Below are 12808 nucleotides of genomic sequence, written 5' to 3' on the forward strand. Positions count from 1 at the left end.
GATATCTACTATCTCATATTTAAACTAAGAGTTTTCTACCTACTACAGACAACAGCTTGAGCAAGAGCGCCATCTTGTGATCAAGCCAAAATAAAGAAAACTGCATAAAAACACACCCGATGATGTGCTTCTTGCAATTGTTATCATGTCCCTGTTAAGACACGGGTGTCAAACTCGCCGCGTCACGTGACGTGTCGCGACATTTCACGACTTTTTTCGCATTTCCACAGCTGGGGTGGGAGAAACACTGCTGTACAGTAAACACATCCAGGTAGTCTTTGACTTGCAAACCACAGCTGAGCCCCATTTTTTTATTATTATTGTTAAGCAAGGCAGTTGTTAAGTGAGCTTTGCCCCATTTACAGTTTTTCTTGACACGGTTGTTAAGCGAATCACTACATTTGCTAAGCTGGTACGCTGGTTGCTAAGTGAACCTGGCTTCCCCCGTTGATTTTTGCTTCTCAGAAGGTCGCAAAAGCGGATCACGTTCAAAGGGTCATAAGGCACTTTTTTTTCCAGTGCCGCTGTAACCTGACATGGTCACTAAACGAATGGTTGTAAGCCGGGGCTACCTGTATACTGCAGGACCCAGATTGTTGGGGGCAATTAAGCTGACTTTGTAATAATGCCGCTTGGTGTGTGTGTGTGTGTGTGTTTGTGTGTGTGTGTGTGTGTGTGAAAGCCCTAATAAGCCGGCATATACATAGAATGAAGGCTGTTGCTAAGCTTGTAAGCCGCCCTGAGTCTTCGGAGAAGGGCGGGATATAAATGGAATTAAAATAAAATAAAATAAAAAATCTCTAGCAGTTTTCGTAGCCATTATTAGCAGGAAGGCTAAGCGGGAGCATTAACGAACCACTCAGAGTAAATGCTCTCCTTTGTCAATGGGTCCTAGCTACAGCCTTCTTTTAGCTTGGCATCCACACGCTTCTCCCGCCTTCTCTTCCAAACACGTGTTCACCCAGACACCCCCCCCCCGCGAAAGACAACGGTAGACCCTTCTCTTCGCCCCCCCCTTCCCTTTCGGCCCGCATGGTACGTTCCCTCCCGCCTGCTCGCCCGCCTGCCTCGCCCGGCGTGTGACGTCAGAGGCGCTCACGCGGCGGCGCCTGCGCAGTGGCGCTGCCCTGAGGGGGGGGCTGTTTGGGCAGCTGGGCTTCTGTTTACAGCCGTGGGACGCGGCGTGTGGCTGGGCGGGGGGAGAGTTGGCGGCTCGGAGGGCTGGCGGAGGCGGCTGGCGCTGGAGGAACAGGTAGAGCTGCGCCGGCTGTTCTTCCTCGGGGCTCCCTCCGTCCTCAAACTGATGGCAGGCGGGGGGAGGGGAGCCCCCCTCGCCCGTGTAGCCCTGGCGTCCAGGCCCCGCCCCTTTCTGCCCCCTAGCAACAGCCTCCCCCCGCCCCTCTCTGCCCCCTAGCAACGGCTTCCCCACCCCCGCCCCAGCTTCTGTGGGGTGAGCCCTCCCTCCCCTTTTTTTCCCCCCGGAAGGTGGGGTGGGTTTAGAAACGCTCTGGCGCCCTGCACAGAGGTTGGACCACAGGACCCATCATCCTTGGCCAGGGTCGGCAGGCAAGCTAGGAAGGGAGTTGCGCTCCAAGTGGGTACTGTGGCCAAGGCCAGGAAGAAGAAGAGCCTCTGGTCAGCTGGGGATTCCCCTGGTGCCCGGCTTGCCCTGCTGGCTGTGCACCATGGGGGTGGGGGTGGGGGAGATTCCCTGCTAGGGATTCCCCTAGTACCCAGTTTGCCATACTGGCTGGGCATAATGGGAGATGGGATTCCCTACTAGACATTCCCATAGTGCCCAAACTCCCATATTGGCAGTGCATTAGGGGGTGGGAGGGTGGGATTCTCTGCTAGGCATTCCCACAGTGCCCAAACTCCCATACTGGCAGTGCATTAGGGGGTGGGTGGGTGGGAGGGTGGGATTCTCTACTAGACATTCCCATAGTGCCCAAACTCCCATACTGGCAGTGCATTAGGGGGTGGGTGGGTGGGAGGGTGGGATTCTCTACTAGACATTCCCATAGTGCCCAAACTCCCATACTGGCAGTGCATTAGGGGGTGGGTGGGTGGGAGGGTGGGATTCTCTGCTAGGCATTCCCACAGTGCCCAGCTTGCCGTATTGGCTGTGCATCATAGGGGAGTAGCCCCCATATCTGGGAAAGCTCCCCTCGCCCTGCTTAACCCTTCAAAGGGGCCTTGAAAATATTAATCTGAAAATAATACCCTGCTGGGTTTTTTGTGGCTTGCCTTGCAGCCCCTTTGGGTATTACATGTTGACGGCTGGTTGGGTTGTTTTTCTGTGTAACCTCGTCAAAGCAAGCTGCTTTATTTGGTTAATAAATGGTTGGCAGTGCATGGGACTTTGCCATTTCTTCTTAACAGATGTTTCTCAACCCGAGAGCTCTCCGGATATGTGGAATTTGGCTACCAGCATTCCCCAGCCAGCCTTTGCTGAGGCGTCTGGGAATGGGTCCGCATATCTGGAGATCGGAGAAGGCTGGCTCACAGCCCTTTAGAGTAACATCAAGCACACGTACCAAAATTATTGTCCCATTTCTCTCTCTTGAGGTGGGCCTTTCCTGAAATGATGTTGCTTGCTTATGGAGAAAGGATTAGCAACTTTCTTCTGCCCTGTATTCATAATACCCTCATCCTAAGCAAGATTCTTCCCCACCCCCTACCCCCCAGTTGCATACTGGAGATAGGGAAATATTTATCCTAGTTTTTAATCCGAAAAGTCCTTGTGGGTATTTGTCACAATGAAAGCTGCTGTTATACAGTCTTGCAACTTCTGCAAATGTTGTCTTGTGGCGGTCTTTCCTGACCATTTCTAAAAGAACCAGGTGTTTTTTTCACAATGTCTTAACGTGCATTTCTTCATAGACACAGATTTGTTCGGAATGCCTGTGCAATTATCTTTTGAGTGCTTTGAATTTCTTTTGGAAAGTACCTCTGGTTTTGCTTTGGGTTTTTTTTGTCTGAAATGGGGCTGTTTTGCATTGAAAACCAAGTGTTTCCTTTCAGTGCGAAAATCACTTCTGTCGTTTTAGGTTGCGTCCTGCGAACATAGGCAAAGTTCTTTAGCAAAACTCCATTGCTGTAAATAGAAGGAACATCTGGGCTGCCATCCAAGGAATAAAAGTTTTGACACTCTTGTTTGCATGGAACAAATGCCAGGGATTGTGGTGGTCATTGCAGAAAAAGAAACACAACACACTTTTTTTTTTGGCATTTGGAAACTAGGCTGTCTGCAGTAGGCCTGGGCTGCAACATAAGTTTTGTTGTCAGAAAGCTATTCATTATCATCCACACCCTCCTTCCCCTGGGGTAGACAGTTCTTCACTGATAGGGCAGCGTAGGCAGGAGACCTTTTTTCCAGTAAGTGTGCCCAGAATTGGCTGCAAACCAATTATCTCTGTGGTTGAACAAAGCATGTAGAAGCATGCTAATAGCCCTGTAATGAGAGAACCAGCCAGGTCAGAGAGCAGATGTCTTGTGCATGGAGGATCTTTTTAACTTGGAATATATTGTTTAGTGAAGAAGAATATATGTGCTGACAGTAAGCATTAAGCCATACGAAGCCCCAGCAGCTGAATGCCAGAAAGAGGTGCATTTCTACTTAAATCCCATTTAGAGCTCTTAGTTTTAGCCCGTGTTTTGCAGGATCCACAAAAGGCTGAGTACAAATACTTGGAACATCCATTCCTCGAGCTATAAATATTCTCCTTTATTGAGATCCATTCTGTGTTTGCTTTTCTCTGAAAGCGATCTGTTCACGTTCCCTTCTAGAAACCCTCGTTTGATACCGACGGATGGGAGGGAGGGTTGCTTCAGGATCTTTTCACTTGAGGATCAGAATCAAGTCTTTCTGGGGAAAGGTAGACCCAAAGGTGTATATTACAATAGACAAGATAGAGACTTTGCAGTTCATGAGGAGAAGAAAGAGAGCAATACCAGTTTGGTCTAGTCGCAGGGGTAGGCAACCTTGGCTCTTGAAAAAACATCTTTGGGACAACTGCGACCAGGATGACTGAACATCTCCTTAGTCGTCACATAATCTTTTTTCTAAAAAAAATAAAATAAAAATCTTTTTCTCAAAGGTGGTCAGCTGATAGATAATATTGGCGTTTATTTTCCACCCATTTTTACGATCAAGGAATTACCGACCTACAAACCATCAAAGAGCAAACAACAGCCTAATCAAGGAAACGCTAGTACAAGGAGTAGGCCACCTTGGCTCTTTTATGACGCGTGGACTTCAACTCCCAGAATTCCTGAGCCAGCCATGCTGAGGGGAAAGAGAGGTTTCCAACCTGAGCCATGCTGGCTCAGGAATTCTGGGAGTTGAAGTCCACGATTGATAAAAGAGCCAAGGCTGCCTACTCCTTGTACTAGTGGTTGAGGCACCAAGCTAGAAAGCGAGAGACTTAAAAGAGTTCTAATCCCACCTTAGACATGAAAGCTGGCTAGGTAACTTTGAGCCAATCACCAGGAGACGGTGAGTTCTAGTCCCAGGTTAGGCTTGAAAACCAGCTTTAGGCCAATTCCTCTCTCTTGGCCCAAGCCACCTTGCAGGCTTGATGTCGTGGAGAAAATAGGAAGGGGAAGGAGTATTGGATATATTCACTGCCTTGAGTTGCTTATAAAAATAAAGATGGAATAATAGTAAGTGAATGAACGAACGAACGAATGAATAAATAAATCAAACACCCTTTTTGCCTATCTGACCTGTGTCCCAGGGCATCTAGTTGGCAACAATGACAAAAGCAATATTTACTCAATCAGAATAGAGCTGGAAGGGACCTTGGAGGTCTTCTAGTCCAGCCTCCCCTTTAAGCAGGAGACCGTATATCATTTCAGACAAATGGCTGTCCAGTCTCTTCTTGAAAATCTCCAGTGATGGGAGCGCCCACGATTTCTGGCGGCAAGCTGTTCCACTGGTTAATTGTCCTCACTGTCAGGAAGTTTCTCATTAATTCCAGGTTGCTCCTCTCCATTAGTTTCCATCCCTTGTTTCTTCTCCTGCCTTCTGGGGCTTTGGAAAATAAGTTGTCCCCCCTCTTCTTTGTGTTGTTGTTTTTTTTTTTTGAAAACTTTGTTTTTTAAACTAGACAGGCTGCTGAATTGATCCATTAAGGCAGCCTTTGCAGCCGGCACCCTCCCAACCCTATAAAGTCTGATGATAAAATCAGAATCAAGGACCGAATTGGGAAGGACAGCATTGTGGCCCGTGCAGACCCATTGCTAAAGATGGACTGAGGTACTTTTCTGGGCCTGAATGTTGAATTTCGCTCTTAGAAGCGTATAGTCACGGGTAGGCCACCTTGGCTCTTTTATGACACGTGGACTTCAACTCCCAGAATTCCTGAGCCAGCCACGCTGAGGGGAAAGGGAGAGGTTTGCAAGCTGAGCTATGCTGGCTCAGGAATTCTGGGAGTTGAAGTCCACGAGTCAAAAGCGCCAAGGTGGCCTACCCCTGTCCTAGGCCTAGGCCGCTTGATGATTCGTGGACATCAACTCCCAGAATTCCTGAGCCAGCCACGCTGAGGGGAAAGGGAAAGGTTTCCAAGCTGAGCCATGCTGGCTCAGGAATTCTGGGAGTTGAAGTCCACAAGTCATAAAAGCGCCAAGGTGACCTACCCCTGGACTAGGCCTAGGCCGCTTGATGACTCGTGGACTTCAACTCTCAGAATTCCTCAGCCAGCCACGCTGAGGGGAAAGGGAGAGGTTTGCAAGCTGAGCTGTGCTGGCTCAGGAATTCTGGGAGTTGAAGTCCACGAGTCATAAAAGCGCCAAGGTGACCTACCCCTGGACTAGGCCTAGGCCGCTTGATGACTCGTGGACTTCAACTCCCAGAATTCCTGAACCAGCCACGCTGAGGGGAAAGGGAGAGGTTTGCAAGCTGAGCTGTGCTGGCTCAGGAATTCTGGGAGTTGAAGTCCATGAGTCATCAAAGAGCCAATTGCCTACCTCTGGTATAGGTGATGATCTGCTTATGCGATTATCTCTAGGGCAGGTATAGCTCCTGGGAAAGATTCTCTCAGAGCCACAAATCCTGGACAGCCGCCTCATTTCAAGCCATGATTATCCCTTATCAAGCAGGTCTGCATCTGCTCATGCTCAGAAGGGTTCAGCTCAGTTCCAAAAAATGCAGGTTTATCAAACAGGTAGAGAGACAAGGTCCCTTCCAACTGTTTTATTCTGTTCTGTTATAAACCAAGCCCACTGCACACATTTTAACTCTGCCAACAGTACAGGTTTTCTTCAACTTACGACCAGTTGTTTTATTCAAAATTATGACAAACCTACGTCGGGGCTGCTTGCGACCCCGCTTCAAAGTTACAACAATCACCCCTCCACCAAACATCAGACGCTTGGTAGCCTGGCCCTTTGCAGTGTCCAGCAGTCAAGTGACCCTGTTTTATGACAGTTTTGGTGGAAACTGGCCATTACAGAGTGAACCTTTGTTCCCTTAACGACCAAGGCATTTCCTTAATGACTCTGGATTCGCTTAATGACCGGGGTGACTCACGTGACCACCCCTGTAAAAATGTCATAAAATCAGGTCAGCCACGTGACATGAGGTCACGTGACCATCATGACTTACAACCATGATGGGCAAGGATCCATTATGGTCGTAGGTCAAGGGCTGCCTGTAGTGCAGATTCAACTCCATCTGTAGAAATTCTCTTGGTGACTCAGCTTATCCTACCTCATAAGATTGTTGTTGTGATAAGAAACAGTAAATCTGTTTGAACTCTTGGAGAAAGGTTGTGTATCAATCTAATAAATAAGTATCTTAGTGCCTGTTTTTTTATAGCTGTTGTTTTGCAGATTATCCCAAATCCACCTAAATACAATGCCAATATTTATAAGTGTTCAATGAGATCTCTGCTGAAGTGGCAATTTCCCATTTAGATTTTGCAGTGTGTTTTATTGATATAGTTTTGATACATACAAGTGGATTATTGGTTTTCCTAAACACATGCCAAAGTAAAACATATTAAATTGGAAATTGAAGACCAGATTGGCTGCTTCTACAAGTCTTGTTAGAAGAGCAAAATACTCTAATTAAAATTCCCGTGCTCTTTTTCCTATATGTATTATTAACAGACTGTCTAAATGGCACTTGAAATTACAAAGTGCTCGCTGATTAAAACTGGCATGCCAAAAGAGAGAGTATGTAAAAATTTTAATGTGATACTTAACCATGACCCCAGTTAAAACAATTATTTAAGAATATTTTGGTTTAGAGGATTTCAGGTTGAAATATTGAATTGGAGGTTGCATTAGTTTTGAGGCAAGGATCCAACAAAATTAAACACATCACAGGTTTGTATAATAGAATTTTGTACCCACTCTTTGACCTCTGTGGCTAAATTACTATTTTCAGGTTGATCAGCACATATGTGCCTTTCCAGCATCTTTCATTCTTCGTGGGATCCAGCTCAGTTTTAAGTGTAGATTATGCATTCAATTATAAAGAAAATGCACCTGCATTTTCTGCGTCGCATGAGAAAAGCACATCTTCCTTCCCCTGTCCTGACCACTTTCTGCAGAGGGACAGTCGAGAGCATCCTGTCACACAGCATCACAGTCTGGTTTGGAAGCATCCCTGCTTCAGACAGGAAGGCGGTACCGAGAGTGGTGAGGACGGCCAAAAAGATCATTGGCTGTTCCTTCCATCCAGGGCAAGGCATATAAGCGATGCTTGAGCAGGGTTTACAAGATTATCTGGGACACGACACACCCTCTCCACGACCTGTTTTCCTTGTTCCCTTCTGGGAGGAGGGGGCTTCGTGGTATCCACAGCAGAACATCCAGATTCAGCCATAGTTTCATTCCATATCTTCCTTCCCCTGTCCTGACCACTTACTACAGAGGGACAGTCGAGAGCATCCTGTCATACAGCATCACAGTCTGGTTTGGAAGCATCCCTGCTTCAGACAGGAAGGCGGTGCAGAGAGTGGTGAGGACGGCCAGAAAGATCATTGGCACTTCCCTCCCCTCCATCCAGGACATAGCACAGAAGCGTTGCTTGAGCAGGGTCCGCAAGATTGTCTGGGACAGTACATACCCTCTCCATGACCTGTTTTCCTTGTTCCCTTCTGGGAGGAGGGGGCTTTGTGGTATCTGCAGCAGAACATCCAGATTCAGCCATTAGTTTCATTCCGTATAGCCGTGGTAGCGAACCTATGGTACAGGTGCCATAGGTGGCACACAGAGCCCCCTCTGTGGGCACGCGCGCCGTCACCACAGTCCTAGGCCTTCAGCTGGGTTTATAAAACCTTTTCGCTTTAGGCCTCCACCACCGTGTGCAAAAAAAAAAAAAAGGTTCAATCAATTTCAACTTCTCGCGGGGAAAAAAAAAGATCTTGCAAAGTTGGAATTGATTGATTGAACTTTTTAGTCTCACCCAGTCTGCCATTACCACCGCAGCCACGCCCACCCAATGGGCCACACCAACCCAATGGGCCACGCCCACCCGGCACCCAACGATATATAAGTAGGTTTTGGTTTGTAGTTTGGGCACTCGGTCTCTAAAAGGTTCGCCATCACTGCCATACGGCATTAACCTTATGAACTCTCAAGCTTCCTCCTTCGTTATGTATTCAAGATGGACAGTGATTAATAGTTGTATGTTACTTATACGTAAGGGTGTAGATCTATGATGTTGTTAGTTGCGAAGTCGTGTCTGACCCATCGCGACCCCATGGACAACGTTCCTCCAGGCCTTCCTGTCCTCTACCACCTTCTGGAGTCCATTTAAGCTCACGCCTCCTGCTTCAATGACTCCATCCAGCCACCTCATTCTCTGTCATCCCCTTCTTCTCTTGCCCTCCATCTTTCCCAGATGTAGGTGTATACATATGTTGTATACAGTATGTTTAAATGTGTGTTATGTATGTGTACACTTCGAGAGCAAGCAACTAAATTTCATTTTTAAATGTGTGCCATTGTGCCCACAGCAAAAAATGACAATAAAGGTTATCTTATCTAAATTCTCATTGCTACTATTGAGAGGTGCATATTAAGACAACTGGAGTGGGGGACTGTTGAAATGATTGGGGTGGGAGGTGTTCTGCGGAGGTCCACTATCAGAGTCCATCTCCTTAAAAAAGAGGGCCAGGACCAAACGTAGACTTCAAGACTATTTCAGGAAAAATACAACTGGTCCTCGTTTAGCAACCGCAATGCAGTCATTAAGCAAAGCAGTTACCATGTGAAACCCCAACGGTGCTTATGATCTTACTTCACCTTTTCTTTGCTTTACAGACCTGTGAAGGTCATACATGCGAGGATTAGTTGTAAAGTCACTTTTTCATCACCTTTATAACTGTAAGTAATGGCTAAATTAGGTGGTCACTAAACATAGAGAACAGATCATCCTCGACTTATAATGGTTGGCTTAGTGATATTACAACAGGTCTCCCAGTTACTGTTGTACGATGACCTGGATCCGAAGTTCCCACCCCTGTGGTTAAATGATCATGGTGTGGGTGTTCAGTAACCAGCCTGCATGTGTCCCATGAACACATGATCACAATTTGTTTCTACTAGCAAAAACTTCCTGAGAGCTAGAACAACCGGTGGAACAACCTGCCTCCAGAAGTGGTGATTGCTCCAACACTGGAAGTGTTTAAGAAGAGACTGGACAGCCACTTATCTGAAGTAATATAGTGTTTCCTGCCTGAGCGGGGGGGTTGGACTAGATGACCTCCAAGGTCCTTTCCAACATCATCATCATCATCATCATCATCATCATCATTATTATTATTATTATTATTATTATTATTATTATTATTATTATTTAACTTTTATTCATTAAACATGAAACTCAGTCAACTGAACACTCAAATTGACTGGCAGTAATGGTTGACACGGGTTGCTGCCAGCATCCTAGGTATCAACCAGGTATCTCCTTAAAATGTAAGATGTTCCAAGTAGCGCAGTTTTTTGTACAGTTGCAAGAAAAAGTATGTGAACCCTTTGGGATTACGTGGAGTTTTGCATGAATTGGCCATAAAATGCACTCTAAACGTCATGTAAGTCACAACAATAGAAAAACACAGTCTGCTTAAAATAATACTGCACAAACATTAGCTGTTGTCATGTTTTAATTGAACATAAGATGGAAACATTCACAGTGCAGGGTGGAAAAAGTATGTGAACCCCTAGCCTAATGACTTCTCCAAGAGCTAATTGGAGCCAGGAGTGAGCCAACCTTGACTCCAACCAGTGTGATGATATTGGATGTGTTGCTGACAGCTGTCATGCCCTTTAAAAACACACACCTGTTTTGGGTTTACTGGTCTCAAGAAGCACTGTCTGATGTGAACCATGCCTCGCAGAAAAGAGCTCTCAGAAGACCTACGATCAAGAATTGTTGATTTGCATGAAGCTGGAAAGGGTTACAAAAGTATCTCCAAAAGCCTTGATGTTCATGTGTCCACGGTAAGATAGACTGTCTACAAATGAGAAAGTTTAGCACTGTTGCTACTCTCCCTACGCGTGGTCGTCCTGTAAAAACGACTGCAAGAGCACAGAGCATAATGCTTAAGAATCCTAGAGTGTCAGCTAAAGACCTACAGAAATCTCTGGCACATGCTAACATTTTTGTTGACACATCTACAATAAGGAAAACATTAAACAAGAATGGAGTACATGGGAGGACACCACGGAGGAAGCCATTGCTGTCCAAAAAAAATATTGCAGCACGTTTGAAGTTTGCAAAAGAGCACCTGGATGTTCCACAGCACTACTGGCAAAATATACTGTGGACAGATAAAACCAAAATTGAGTTGTTTGGGAAAAACACACAACACTATGTATGGAGAAAAAAAGGCACAGCACACCAACATCAAAACCTCATCCCCACTGTAAAACATGGCGGAGGGAGCATCATGGTTTGGGGCTGCTTTGCTGCCTCAGGGCCTGGACGGATTGTTGTCATTGATGGGGAAATGAATTCCAGAGTTTATCAGGACATTTTGCAGGAAAACGTACGACCATCTGTCCGCCAACTGAAGCTCCGCAGAGGATGGGTGATGCAACAGGACAATGACCCAAAGCATACAAGTAATTCAACAAAACAATGGCTTCAACAGAACAGAATACGCCTTCTGGAGTGGCCCAGTCAGAGTCCTGACCTCAACCCGATTGAAATGCTGTGGCATGACCTTAAGAGAGCGATTCACACCAGACATCCCAAGAATATTGCTACACTGAAAGAGTTTTGTGAAGAGGAGTGGTCCAAAATTACTCCAGATCGTTGTGCAGGTCTGATCTGCAACTACAGGAAACGTTTGGTTGAGGTTATTGCTGCCAAAGGAGGGTCAACCAGTTATTAAGTCCAAAGGTTCACATACTTTTTCCACCCTGCACTGTGAATGTTTCCATCTTATCTTCAATTAAAACATGACAACAGCTAATGTTTGTGTAGTATTATTTTAAGCAGACTGTGTTTTTCTATTGTTGTGACTTACATGACGTTTAGAGTGCATTTTATGGCCAATTCATGCAAAACTCCACGTAATCCTAAAGGGTTCACATACTTTTTCTTGCAACTGTAACTTTGCTGGAGTTATTGCAGGAAGCTGCAGTTTCTTGGTGTATTTTGCAAAGCTTTTGGACATAGTTCCCAGTGCCCCGATGACAATGAGTATCACTGTTACATGTTTCATCCGTCATCATCATCATCATTATTATCATCATCTTCATCATCATTATTCATTGTGGACAATGGATGCACTTAATGACCGTGGTGAATCACTTAATGACAGCTGCAAATAAAAAGGTTGTAAAGTCAGGCATGGCTACATGGTAACCCGTTTAATCACCGGCTCAATTTACAACCATAATCCCAGGCACAACTACGGTTGTAAACTGAGGTAGCGTAATGGAGAATTCAGCATTGTAGGATTTGGGGCCTTTTTGTTGTTGTTATTGTTTAGGTAAGTGTAGAGAAAGAAGGAAAGGCAGTTTCCTGCTTCCCAGTAAAGAGCAGATTATCCCAAAGGTGCTTTTTTCAGGAGGCAACCGGACTTTCTTTGTTTTTCTTTGAGGACGTTTTTGTTTCTCGCCCAAGAAGCTTCTTCGGCTCTGACTGGATGGTGGGGAACGGAAGGATTTATACTCCTTGCAGACAGCTGGTCATTTGCCTTTTTTTAGAGAGCTGTTGAGGCCACCTGGAGGTTTATCTGTGTCCTCAGGGTCACCTGAGTGGTGGAAATGGGCGTGGAGCCTTCTTGGAACTGCTGAAAGGACAGCGTGTAGACTGGAGATGGATGATACCGTATCCATCCTCCCCTTTTGAGAGACGGCGGTTGTGGACACAGATAAGCCTCCAGGTGGCCTCAAGGACTCTCTAAAAGAATGCAAATGACCAGCCCGTCTGCAAGGAGTATAAATCGTTCCCCCACCATCCAGTCAGAGCCAAAGAAGCTTCTTGGAACAGAAGCGAAACATCTTCAAAAGAAAAACAAGAAAGTCCGGTTGCCTCTTGGAGAAAGCACCTTTGGGACAAGCGTGACCTGGATGACTGGAGAACCTCCATCGACATGGAGAGCAGGTTGTTCTGTTCGGCGTTCAGCAGCTGCGAAATTAAGACAGGGACCCTGGTGAGTCATTCCTGAGTCAGCTTCATCTCCAAGGTACGTTATCTGAGCCAGCGCAGCAGCTACATTTAGGAAAGAACCGGGCTTCAGAGCGCAGCTCGTTCCAGGGAGTCCTCGACGTACAGCAGTTCGTTTGGTGACCATTCAAAGTTACAACATCGCTGGGAAAAGTGACTCGTGACCATTTTTTT

At 46.1% G+C, this 12808-nt stretch overlaps 1 protein-coding gene across 6 annotated transcripts in view; it reads left to right on the forward strand.

Annotated features, from left to right (window-relative positions):
• Positions 1-1120: 1120 nt before the first annotated feature.
• Positions 1121-12808, forward strand: part of PCMTD2 (protein-L-isoaspartate (D-aspartate) O-methyltransferase domain containing 2) — a 61385-nt gene continuing 49697 nt past the window's right edge. For 5 of the 6 annotated variants that reach the window (XM_083360953.1, XM_083360954.1, XM_083360956.1 and 2 more), the window contains exons 1-2: positions 1138-1252; positions 9277-9339. The gene's annotated coding sequence lies outside the window, so the exon portion shown is untranslated. Of the gene's footprint in view, positions 1253-9276; positions 9340-12808 lie in introns of all 6 variants that reach the window. The other variant, XM_083360952.1, reaches the window with a different exon arrangement.

Source organism: Vipera ursinii (genome assembly GCF_947247035.1).
Source record: "Vipera ursinii genome assembly, chromosome: 3".
Lineage (NCBI taxonomy): Eukaryota > Metazoa > Chordata > Lepidosauria > Squamata > Viperidae > Vipera > Vipera ursinii.